At 39.3% G+C, this 13,932-nt stretch overlaps 1 pseudogene; it reads left to right on the plus strand.

Annotated features, from left to right (window-relative positions):
• The first annotated feature begins 12,987 nt into the window (after nt 1–12,987).
• On the plus strand, nt 12,988–13,205 carry LOC100477202 (annotated as a pseudogene).
• The last annotated feature ends 727 nt before the right edge of the window (nt 13,206–13,932 follow it).

Below are 13,932 nucleotides of genomic sequence, written 5' to 3' on the forward strand. Positions count from 1 at the left end.
AGATACAATTTATTGAAAATGCATGTACAAAACAAATTCTAAAATATGACATTGTAAGAACATATACATCATTTATATATACACACACTCACTTTTAAAAGCTAAGAAAGATATAGGCTAAAATTATATCAAAATGTGTCTGTGTATATTTTTCCATTATTTCTTCATTATACATTAAACATGTATTTTTATTAAAGAAATTGTTGTAATTCCTACTTTTAGTGATAGTTTTAAAAAAGAATGGCTGATAAGATGTCTACTATCACTTAGTAAGAATCCAAAACAAAACGTGATCTCATCTTTGTGAAAATCTGCATATTATTTATATATATGATACATATTTATAATTATAATATATATAATGTATAATATACATGTATAACATGTAAGTACAATATTTATATTACTATTATATTACATTAAAAGAAAATAGAATAAATTTACCATTATCTCTGAGCGGTAGGATTAAGGATGAATTTTATTTTTCTTCATTTTGTTTGCATTTTTAATTGTATGCTGCTTACAGTGACTAACATAAGATAAAAAAAAATTATTATAAAAAAGTGTGTTATCTTACACTGTTGGTGGGAATGTAAGCTGGTACAGCCACTCCGGGAAACAGTATGGAGGTTCCTCAAGAAGTTAAAAATAGAGCTACCCTGGGGCGCCTGGGTGGCACAGTCGTTGAGCGTCTGCCTTCAGCTCAGGGCGTGATCCCGGCGTTCTGGGATCGAGCCCCACATCAAGCTCCTCCACTGGGAGCCTGCTTCTTCCTCTCCCACTCCCCCTGCCTGTGTTCCCTCTCTCGCTGGCTGTCTCTCTCTGTCAAATAAATAAATAAATAAATAATCTTAAAAAAAAAAAAAATAGAGCTACCCTATGATCCAGCAATAGCGCTACTAGGGATTTTACCCCAAGATACAAATGTAGTGACCTGAAGCGTCACCTGCACCCCAAAGTTTATAGCAGTAATGTCCACAATAGCCAAACTGTGGAAAGAGTCTAGATGTCCGTAGGCAGGTGAATGGATAAAGAAGATGTGGTGCATATATATATATGCAATGGAATATTACTTGGCCATCAGAAAGGATGAATATTTACCATTTATGTTGACATGGATGGAACTGGAGNGCAATGGAATATTACTCGGCCATCAGAAAGGATGAATATTTACCATTTATGTTGACATGGATGGAACTGGAGGGTATTATGCTGAGCAANATGCAATGGAATATTACTTGGCCATCAGAAAGGATGAATATTTACCATTTATGTTGACATGGATGGAACTGGAGGGTATTATGCTGAGCAAAATAAGTCAATCAGAGAAAGACAATTTTATGGTTTCACTCATATGTGGAATATAAGAAACAGCACAGAGGACCATAAGGGGAAGGGAGGGAAAACTGAATGGGAAGTCATCAGAGAGGGAGAAAAACCATGAGAGACTCTTAACTATAGGAAACAGAGTTGCTGGAGAGGAGGGGTTTGGGGAATGGGTAATCGGGTGGTGGGCATTAAGGAGAGCATGTGATGTGCTGAGCACTGAGTGTTATATGCAACTGATGAATTACTGAACACTACATCTGAAACTAATGATGTACTATATGTTGGCTAATTAAAATGTGCTATTTTTAAAAGATCTATTACTAATGATAAGTATTAATGAGTTGTATGAAAAATTGAGCTCAAAATTGCATAACCACAGCACCAAAAAAAGCATTAGTGCTCCAAATGGGTTAAAAAAAATGTAAACTGCTAATTGTCTCCTAGCACTCAGACTGTCCACTGTGATGCCCCATGAAGAAGATTAAAATTAAAGCATTAACAAAACTTGAAAAGATGAGGATTTCAGCAGCGGCTCTGAAATGTCCTTAATACAAAACATACACAAAAAGCCATCAATTTGTTTCTGAGACTTTTTTTTTAAATGACAAATGGGAAACATCATAGTTTTGTTATTAGGTAAAAGAGATTCATTCAATAAAAGCCTTAATAGTTACTAAATGGAACTACCTTGAGATTTCTGCATAATATAAAAATTAACTTTTCAAATATATGAAAATTGCATATTATACATTTGTGTAATAATAATTCCATGTTGCACAAGCAAGAAATTTGTCAAAATAGAGAGGTGTAACACATTAAACAGCCTCTAATTGAAAGTCAGTATAGCTCATTATGTTCTTTCCAATAGCTCTACATTAACTTGATGAACAGAAGGCAGGAACAAGGAAAAGAAGAGCTAAATACAAGCTGAACAAAGCTTGTACAAGGGGAATAATTTGCTGTCAGAGAACAAGAAAGGATGCATGTTATTTAAGGTTAAATAGGAACACTAATAAAGAATCAGCAGTTTTGGCAACTTAGGGCAATTACTCTGTAGAAAAAAAAAAGAAAATCATGTGAGGTAATAAAAAATATTTCACAATAATTAGAAATTCAGAGTTACTGGAATCTCATTTTATCCTAATAAAATATATAGCAAATCTGTCTACCTTAAGACTGAGAAACAGAATAGCAAACAATGAAAGCATTGCAAATGCAGCATGGAAGACAATTTTAAGAGAAATACCACCAAAAACCATGACGGAGTCCTAATTTTCTCCAGGCTAGGAGGTGTAAGCAGTACTCTTCCCAACCATTTGATTAAATGATTAAAGAGTTAAAGATGCCCAGATCCTAAAAGCTTCACTTGCCTAAGATTAATGTGCATCCTTGCCAGAAAACAGACCATGTCCAAAAATAATGAATAAGTGGAACCAACAGAAGCTGGATTGGGCAGTTCTGTTGCCTTATAAGCAAAGATGAGAAATACTTCAAGAAAAGTCGTATGTGGTTTCAAGGCAAAAGCTCTCGTTTCCCACAAAAAAAGCCACGGTACAAATCCAGGGGCACAAGTCACATAGAACCCAATGGTGCCTCTGGAGCAAAATGGTGACCTGATACTGGGCAATGCAAAGAAAAGCTGATGAAACAGATTCACTGACATTTAAAAAAAAAAAAAAAAAAAGTCATAAAAGGGAACACTGAATCTTAATGACATTAACTACAAAGGGCTGGACTTTCTACTGACCAAGCTAAATACCTCAATAAAAAATCACTGCTTAAATACACAAGATGATTTTATGTATGTGGGGGGGGGGAGTGTATTGTTTTCTTTCTCGTACAATTTACAGCTGAATCCCTGTTTCATTAGCTAGTTTCAGCATAGAAATCCACTATGTTAACAGGCAATCACAGGGTCTGTACAGACAGAGGGTCAGCAGTCAGCTACAGGCTGAAGGCTGAAGGACAAGCCTGCCAAAGTTTCTCTGCAATATACCCATCACTAGAGTCGGTCCGTGGAATCAAGCCATTGTTCCTCTTCAGGGCACCTAGCAAATGCAACCAGGAGACACCTGAGGAATTTTAGTTAAGATTGCATTCAGTCCTAAAGACACCTAAATCATCTGAAAAGGATCGACTTACTTCATGCCATGAGTCTAGCGGGAGTCTCTACAGAGCTGGTATGTCACCAAGGACCTAGGTCCTTCTGTATTTTTGCTCTTTCTTGACATACGACTTTCTTCCTCGAGGTCACAAAATGGCATCTGTAAGTTCTACCCCCTATTAAAAAGCTAAAAAATGACAACAACAAAAAGGAACCTGAGAACTGCAGAAACCAGAGTTTTAAAGCCTCCTCTTCCATTCTTCCCAGACAAGAGTAAGACTAACTTCTGACGCATGTGATTACTGCCTACATTCGTTTCGGTTGCAGATTTAGAATAAACTGTCCCTCTGAGCTAACGATGACAGTGTAAAGAAGAATTAGTTTCAACACCTCGCCTTTGGAGATTCTTTAATTTGGAAATGGGGAAAGACCTCTAGGTGAATGCCAAATGTCTCACAGCCAAGGGTAAAATGCCCGTATCACTTACCAACCAAGGAAAGGCCAACAGGGTGGGCCTGGAATACTGGCCTACTTTTTAGGTAAACCAGAAGTAACAATAGCAACTGCAATAATGTGAGCACTAACTGTATACCAGACGATACCCGTGTGTTCGAGGTACTTTTCCGTCAGCGCTGTTTTAAAGCCGTAGTACCCAAGGATTAGGTTTAGGTAACTTGTCAGAACCACAAGCCAGGAGTGACAGAGCTGAACCCTAGATTATGTGAGTGAAGTAGGAGGCTGACACTCAAATGTTCACAGTCCCCTTTTCAGGTGGGCTGTGGCAATAAGCCAAACACTTTACTAAAACACCTGTTGCTCTTCCAGAAACTTCAAATACTTTCAGCTGAACTGGGAAAATAAAGAGGGGGAGGCAATAAATTGCAAATTCAACACAGACCCTTGGGTTGCAAGAAAAACATTCATCTGTGTAGCACCATTTGGTGGGCCCAGGAATCCTGAGCCATGGGGCTTTAAAAGATTTTTTTTTAATTTAGCTGCTAAAATCTTTTGTATGAACTATTATATCTTCCCATAAATTAAATATAAGCCAATATAAATCACCATCATCGACTTTGCTTAGATATTACATTCACTTCACAACTATCTATTGCTACAGGGAAAGTCCTTGTTCGATCATCACAACAAAAGGATAAATGCCATTGATGCATTTTTCATATTAAACAAACACATACTCGTAATATGACAGAGGAGAGAAGCGATAACAAACCAAAGAATATGAATAGTGAAAGTTATTAAAGCCCATGTACTGAACCAAGTTAGAGAGAACATACTAGTACAATGAAATCTATCCTTATAAAGATAAAAATATCCTTTATAGAGTTCAAACAACATACTGGTGTGTGAGAACTAGACAATAACATAAGAAGACAGGATTGCTGACAGTCCCTTAAGTCAGTGAAAACTTGCAGTCATAAAGTGTCACAGGTAGCAACGTATCATACTCCTACAAAGTAACAAACGTGCCTAATAATTTTATTTTTTTTTAAAGATTTTATTTGTTTATTTGACAGAGACAGCCAGCAAGAGAGGGAACACAAGCAGGGAGAGTGGGAGAGGAAGAAGCAGGCTCCCAGTGGAGAAGCCTGATATGGGGCTCGATCCCAGAACGCTGGGATCACGCCCTGAGCCGAAGGCTGACGCTTTACCGCTGTGCCACCCAGGGGCCCCATGCCTAATAATTATAAAGCTTAAAGAACAAGGTTAATCCTTCTGGTTTTTGTTTTGTGTTGCTTTGTTCCGTAAGCAAATGGCCTACTGTTTCGTGAGGCCATAGCTTGGGAAAGTTGGAACTTGGAAGTTTTTTGTATGTTTGTTTTGGATTTGGGTTTTTTCTTTCTTTTTTTTTTTTTTTTTTGCTTTCTTTTTATTAAGGTGAAATTCACACATCATAAAATTAACCATTTTATAATGAACAATTCAGAGGCATTTTAGTACATTCACAATGTGTGTAACCACCAGCTCTACCTAGTTTCAAAACATCTCCCTCACCCCGGAATAAAACCCTGTACCCACTCAGCAGTTACGACCTACAACACCCTCCCCCCAGGCTCTGGCAAACACCGCTGTGCTTTCGGTTTCAATAAAGAACTTATGAAATGTGTGTTTTGATAAGTTTGCCCAGAAATTTTAAATATTTTTACGAATTTTTATTATATAATCACTAAGTAAAAGGTACAGACTTACTAAGTCAAGGAGATAGCACAATTTAGACTCTGCATTTCTAATGGAATGCCTCCATATTTTTTTCCTTTTAGTATTTTTACCCACAGATTCCACACAGAGTTCTATAGACTCTGGATGTAAATAACCTCTTGTGCTAAAATTAAGGAAGGTGGGAAGGCTGCCCAGGATGATTCTCTATCCTTCTGTATCTATGCCAGTTGTCTAGAATTTTGCTTGGCAAATTCTGACAAAGACACTATGTGGGCTCCTACGTGATAATCCTGTACCTCACTTTACAAATGTCAAACCATCCCCCAAAACAACTGTGAGCTACATTGTTAACCATAATATTCTGTTACAGAAAGCTATCAAAATAAAACCAGCTACCTTCTTGGCTGGATTCTCCACAAAGGGTATAGGAAAGAGTGGTTATAATATAAAACTATCCCCATGTACAGAACACATGGTCATAACAACTATAAGTTCATGTGAAGGGAATGAAAAAGAACATGCCTAAAAGACATTTCATTCCACAGGAGCTTATGATCTGCAGGCTGGGAGCACACCCTGGTAGAAGTCACTTGGAAGGAGATCAGAAAATAACCACAAATGGGATGCCTGGGTGGCTCAGTCAGTGAAGCATCTGCCTTTGAATCAGGTCATGATCCTGGGGAACTGGGATCAAGTCCCACTTAGCAGGGAGCCTGCTTCTCCCTCTGCCTGCAGCTCCCCCTGCTTGCGCTCTCTCTCTCTCTGTCTCTCTCTGACAAATAAAATCTTTTAAAAAAGAATAAAGAAAGAAAATAACCACAAATACTTAAATAATGCCTACTCTGCTCCTGGTACTATTCTAAGCATGACTGGTTGGTTGATTGACTGCACTTAATGAATTTCAATGAGCGTGTGTGTGTGTGTGTGTGTGTGTGTGTGTGTGTTCATTTAATTTTCACAACAATCATGCAAAAGAACTACTTTTATTATGATCCTCACTTTACAGAGAATGCAACTGAGACCCAGAGAGGTTCAGTGATTTATCCAAAGCCACACAGCAGCCAGACCCAGGATTTGGCCCAGGCCACTTGGCTCCATGGTCCTTGCTCTTAACTCCAAGGTCGAGCTGATGCTCTGCCCAAGTAAAGACTCAGAGAAATCTGCTATTTAGTTGTTGAAACTACTTGTGGCACAACTGATTACAACTTACAGAGTACAAAAAAGAGACTCCCATTTTATTTGGTGCCTCAATCTATACGAAAATCATTACGAGGAACGTTTCCACAAAACGCAACAGATACAGTCTTCCAAAGTACATGGTGCAAAAAGTTAGCTGAGCTTATTCTGGGTCTTAATTTTATAATTAATTTAGAAAAAGAATGTTTTGCAGCTATAAATAAAAAACAATGAGTAATAAGTTTGTTCAGTACTCAACAAAACAAAAATGACTTACAGCACACCGTTTAGCTTTAAAGTAAATCTTAATTCAGGGCACCTGGCTGGCTCAGTCAGAAGAGCATGTGACTCTTAATCTTGAGGTCATGAGATCAAGCCCCACTTTGGGTGTAGAGATTACTTAAATATATTTTTTTTTAATTTAAAAAATAAAATAAATCTTAATTCTACACGGAAAAGTATTGTGAAATAATAGAAAAAAATATATATTGGTCTCTGCTCGGTTTCCGGCACAGAGCTTCTAAAACCCTTGTAATTTCCTAAGTGAATAAGAGCACTACAAGCATCGCTTGTTCCAATATTTGGTTTTTGACCCTGTCCCTGACACAGGCTCCTAAAACCCTTGCACAGTGGCCCCCGTCATCTGCAGGGGATACGTTCCAAGATCCTAGCTGAATGTCTGAAACTACGGACAGCACGGAACCCTATATAAACAGATAGTCCCTGACTTACAATAGTTTGACTTACGATTTTTTTTTTTTTTTTTACTTTAAGATGGTGCAAAAAGATACACATTTAGTAGAAACACACAGTATGATACTTCCTCATGATGCTGGGTGGGAGCAGCTGAGGCTCCCAGTCGGTCACACAATTCGAGAGGTAACAACCGATACACTTACAACCATTCTGGTTTTCACTTTCAAGCACTGTATTCAATATATTACATGAAATATTCAACACTTAATTATAAAATAGACTTTGTGTTAGATGATTTTGCCCAATTGTATGCTAAATGTAAGAGTTCTGAGCACATTTAAGGTAAGCGAGGCTGAGCTATGATGTTCTGTAGGTTAGGTGGTCTTAAATGCACTTTCAATTATGATATTTTCAACTTAAGATGAGTTTATCAAGCCATAACCCCATCATAAGTCAAGGAAGATCTGTACTGTTTTTTTTTCCTATACCTACATGCCTATAATAAAGTTTAATTTATAAATTAGACACAGTAAGAGATTAACAATAATAATAAAATAGAACAATTATAACAATATGCTGTAATAGTAGTTACATGAATGTGGTCTCTCCCTAAGTCTCTTATTGTAGTATACTCACCCTTCTTCATCTTGTGACGACGTGAGATAATAAAATTCCTATGTGACGAGACGAAGTGAGGTGAATGCACAGGCATTATGATGTAGGCTTACGCTACTACTGACCTTCTGACATATGGAGAATCATCCGCTTCCAGGCCATGGCTGACCGAGAGTAACTGAAACCGCGGAAAGCCAAACCACAGGTAAGAGGAGCCTACTCTCGGGGCGCCTGGGTGGCGCAGTCGTTCAGCATCTGCCTTCGGCTCAGGGCGTGATCCTGGCGTTCTGGGATTGAGCCCCACATCAGGCTCCTCCGCTGGGAGCCTGCTTCTTCCTCTCCCACCCCCTGCTTGTGTTCTCTCTCTCGCTGGCTGTCTCTCTCTGTCAAATAAATAAATAAAATTAAAAAAAAAAAAAAAGAAGAAGCCTACTCTAAATTCCTAAGTGAGGGGTGCCTGGGTGGCTCGGTTGGTTAAGCATCTGCCTTTGGCTCCGGTCATGATCCCAGGGTCCCGGGATCCAGTCCTCCATCAGGCCTTGCTCAACGGGGAGCCTGCTTCTCTCTCTGCCTGCTGCTCCCTCTGCTTGTGCTCTCTCTCTCTCTCTCTCTCTCTCACACACACACACACACACACACAAATAAATAAAATCTTGAAAAAAAAATCCCTAACCAATAAGAACAGTAGGAGCATTTTTTGTTCAAATGAGGCAACTCTGGGTCGCCTCCTGGATGGCTCCCAGATGATCACCCGAAGCCCACTTAGCAGGGAGCCTTGGAATTTTCAGCCCCTTCCCCTTCCCCAGTCATGCCTGCAGATACGAGACAACAGCCATTATCCATTTGTGCCTAGTTCTTATTTTTAGTGGCATGACCACACAACATGCAACCCCTCAACATTTCGGCCAACAAATTACATGAGGACCATTTTAATAAAGGATATGAGTCCCGGTCATTATCTGAAAATATTTAGTTAACACCCTCTGGTAAGATCAAGGTATCCATTTGATACCTCCCAGTACAGTCAAGTTGTACAGAGTAGGTGTCCAGTAGCTTGGAATAAAATTCCAAAGACAAGAGCGGAGCACTGTGTTAAGAGCAGCCACATCACCAGCAAGTGCACTGACAAATACAAGGATAAGTAACACTGTGCAGAAGAACATGGATATTATCAATTATACATGGAACACTGATTCAGAAGCCAGGAATAAATTTAAAAACCTGTTAGGAATATTATTTTGCTTATATTCTCCTTTTCACAAATGCACAAGAATAAAATATGATAAAATCCACATTACATAAATCTAAAATAATTCTCTTAATGGCATGAAGTAAAAATTATGAAGAAAAAATCATATCACGGATTGATTGGGAGTCGGTTTTGTCCTATGATATATAAAATAGTTGAGTATTTTCCAATATATGCATCTTAACATCAGTGGAATTTAGTAAATAAAATACTGAAGTGTTCGTGCTTCCAATCCTTTTTTGCTACTCTCCCCTCTACCTGAAATGCCCTTTTTATTCATCTTTCTGCTCCAGGTCAGATGCCAACTCATGTCTGATATTCACGTCTGTTCCATCACCATTAATGTCTTCCTCCCCTGAATTCTCAGAGCACCTTCTCAGGACCTATTACAGAGCACTCAGCATTTCCTTTGTTGTGTTAGAGTTTCTTATGTGCATTCTTAGCTTCCCCAGCAGAGTACCTGAAATCTAGACTCCTTAAAGCCCAATTGCATGTCTTATTCAAATCTTATATCCCACTTAGGATACTATTTTGCCCATTCGAGTATTTAGCAAATGTAGGAAGGTCCTATGATACATATATAATGTAAGAGGGAAAAGCTTAGCATGTCTGACTCCATGTTGCTTCTATTTCCCTTGCTGCTGTGACCTACAGATTAGGAACTTCTGCTTAGCCCTGCACTTGGCATGTTAATCATTGAGGGAATTTTGCTTACAGCTAAGATTTGCAAAACCGCTTTTTACCCGAAACCTACCCTACCGGAGGAGATAAGAAAAGTAGCTCAGAGTGGACACCAACCCAATTCCTTCAAGACTGAAGAATGAACATAACCTAGGGGAAATTGAAACCATGTTCCATAGGGTTAATGAGGTTGAAACTAACAGGAAATGTAACGCTTGTTTTTCAGAGAACTGTTAATCAGCTAGTGTGTCTTTTTGGACCCCACTAACAAATCTACTGGCTATCTCTGCAGAAGCCTGGATTCAAGGCCAACTAATATGATTTCAGCCTATGAGCAAGCAAGGCCCTGTACTCCTTACCTGAGATAATGAGCCCAAGACCCCATCCAGTTTATACCAGCTCTTGGAGCATGCCCTTCTCCTTGTCCTAAGATAAACAATGACATCGTGGGCTGAATTTTGACTCTTTCTGATATTAAGTCACTACCCCAAAGTGAACATTGGATGTAAGTTACATATATGTTTGCTCAATGAACATGCTCCACCTTTCCTCCTAAGTTTCCTATTCCTATTCATAAGTTTCCCCACACATTGTCATCAATATGTACAGAATCACAACCCCTATGATTGTAAGAAATTTTTCTCTCCCCCTTCAGGGAGGAAGATTTGAGTCTTGCCCTCCTGTCTCCTCCTTTGGCTGCCTTTCAAAGAAGCCCCTTCCTTGCTGCAAATCCAATGTCTCCGTGATTACCTTTGCTATACATCAGGTAGATGGACTGGGGTTTGGCTAGAATAATGTCACATAGATCCCCATAGAGTGATGTAATATCCTTCAGGCCTGGAATATGGCACATGTTATTTAATAGTAAACTTCCAGCTGGGTCAATACATAGCATGAATGAGAGATGCCAAGAACCATTCTGACCAACACATGCAGTGGTCTGGGAAAAATGCCACAAAGGTGTCAGGTCTCAGTGCCATGCCCAAGATACCACAGGGTTAAGCATAGGTAATTGCATACATTTTTTGTGCAAAAGAGATTACCACTGCTTCTTCCCCAAAGCCCAAAAAATAAAAGTAAAGGAAGTAACATTAATAAACCCAAAATACTAAAGAGCCTGATAAAGGAAATGACAGTAAATACTGTTAACAAATTTTAGAAGCTGGTAAGAAAATGAACAAGAAATTTTTAGGAATGAAGAACAAAGCCTGCCCCATAGGTGGGATATGGCACAGGGGTAACAACCAAAGGCTTCATTGAAATTCTGCATCAAGAGTAGAGACCCAGGTCTCCTCCTTGCAGCAGACAGGTTTACCTCTGGAGAGGCTGAACAGGAGGAGCTCTGTACTCTAGGCAAATCTACCTTGAAATATAATTCAAACAGAGGGAAAAAGTGGAACTCTGTACTGTGAACAAGAGGACCCCTAGCTTCTTTCATTCAGCTCTGAGAATACAGGCTTATATGCCTCCAGAAGGAGATTAGTAAATTCCTCTTTGGGGAAAGTAATCACCCTCTTAAATATAATTCTGGTATTAGCTATTTAAAAAAATAATATTTTTACCATTTTATGTATACACATATATACAGATGCTGCTGAGATCCAATCTGAAATTTGAAAATGCATGTATATCATCTCCCACTAAATGCTAAGCTCCTTGAAGGACAGATTTGTATCCTATCCATACTTCCAGCCCATAATGTCAATCTTTGCATGTAATAAGTGCTCAGTAAATATTTGTTACATTTAAAAAGAAAACTTATTGGGGTAGAGGGAGAAGGAGAGAGAGAGACTCCACGCCCAGCACAGAGCCCAACAGCTCAGTCTCACGACCCTAAGAGCATGACCTGAGCCGAAATCAAGAATCGGACACTTAACCGACTGAGCCGCCCGGGTGCCCCTAAACAGAAAACTTCTAAGAATACAATATTTACTGCTATGTATTCAGACATGGGGTTTGATTCTAAACAGCCAAAAGATGTTCAGCAAAAACTTCCTGCCTCCAACTAAAAACCAAAACCAAAGTGGCCATGAGCGCTTACTGAGTTCACAGTGAGCATGTAACACAAATTTCTCCTCTCGGCTCCCTCCAGGGTAGTGATCTGAAGCCCACTGTGCGTGCTCTGCTGAGACCGTAGTGTTCATCTTCGTTGTCAAAGCTGAAGCATTAATGGTTGGTGCCTACATAATCCAGAAAAATCTCTCATATTCTCTGCAGCCTGTTTAGCAATATTATGACCGCCTTACAAGAACATTTATAAATAAAGTTTTAAATGCATGTCAACTACATTTCAATTGAAAAATAAAAATGAAATTTAAAAAAATTGGGGGTGCCTGGGTGGCTCAATCAGTTAAGTGTCTGACTTCAGCACAGGTCATGATCTCAGGGTCCTGGGATCCAGCCCCGTATTGGGCTCCCCACTCAGTGGAGAGTCTGTCTCTCTCTGTCTGCCCTTCCCCTTGCTTGCGTGGTTGCACGCTCTCTCTCTCTCTCAAATAGATAACATCTTTTTAAAAAATAAAAAATTAATTAATTAAAAATTTTTTAAAGTTCTTGAAATTTTTCTAATATTTTCTTTTCCTCAGATATAGTTCAACCAATTGCATTAGATGTTATTGCTATGAAACAGGTAGGCATGATAATCTAGTACTAAAAAATATAGAAAATTTTTCACAAGATAAAAGTTGGAAAATACACTACATTACTTCCATAATTTTATGACACTTCCTAACAAAAAAAGATGGCTCAGACTGGATTGATTTTATGCTGTCAGTTCTGGGAAGACATCTGTGGTTTTCATCATTATCCATTAATATTAGCTGCTGATAAGCATCACTAAGTGATTTTAAGGTTTTATAAGGCAATTGGAGCCTTGGTAGTTCTCCACTATGCTTTGCATATACCAAGAGTTGGCAACAGTTCAACAACCATCGGAATTGGTGCCTTTTGAAAGATTGAAATCATGGCAGGTCCAGAAACTGATGCCCAGTTCCATTTCACCAGTATCAAAAAATATTTCAACTCTTATACTCTCACAGGTAGAATGAATTGTGGACTGGCCACATAAGGAAGCATTGTTTTGATGGTCTTACACTTCAAGTTAAGGTCTAAAAAAACACGAGCTGTGAAAGCAACATAAACGGATTTTCAACCTGTACCTCATCTGTTAAGTTCCCATGCCTGGAGAAGCTAATGTCAACTCATCAGGTGATCCCCAATTTGGACAATAAATGATGAACCTGGAAAAAAATAAAAGAGTTGGCAGCAGTTCAATAATGGGGTGGCCAAATCACTGACCTCTTTTTTAAGTAGAGGTATGATAGAGACTGGCGATAAAGGGAAAAGGCAGAAGCCAAGAATCTTTTTTTCCTATAGATGAGATCAGCTTCACTTAGGGAATCAGCGTTTACATTACGATGCAGGGTTGGAAAACAACAACTTCAAAACAAAGGATATGTCCAGGCATGCAGTTATAGTTGATCCTCACAACAGACTTGCCAGTTTGGTATTTTCACCTCTACCTGACGCCCAGGGAGCATAGTAAGAGCCCAGATTTCTGGTGACTGCCTGGAGAACCCTGTTCCCTCACCCTCGGCAGCCGGTGTGCGGAGACCCAGCTGAGGCTGGCTTCTCTCTGAGCAGGCACGTACAAACAGCCTCTCTGAACCCTGCCTCCTTCTCCTGTCTCCCCAGGAAGGACTCCACTTCCCTAGCAACTGGCCAGGTAAAGGCTACTTGTTGTTTCGTATGCCTCACAGGGGAGAATGGTCCAGGAGACTCCTCACTCATAACACCTCTCTGAGACCATTACTCCTCAACCCTCACAGAAAAGTCACTGCCCCTATGAGGTGCCCGACACTTAGTACACTGTCCCTGGCTTTCCATGACCCTGTCATCTACCTACCTC

Source organism: Ailuropoda melanoleuca, chromosome 20, assembly GCF_002007445.2.
Source record: "Ailuropoda melanoleuca isolate Jingjing chromosome 20, ASM200744v2, whole genome shotgun sequence".
Lineage (NCBI taxonomy): Eukaryota > Metazoa > Chordata > Mammalia > Carnivora > Ursidae > Ailuropoda > Ailuropoda melanoleuca.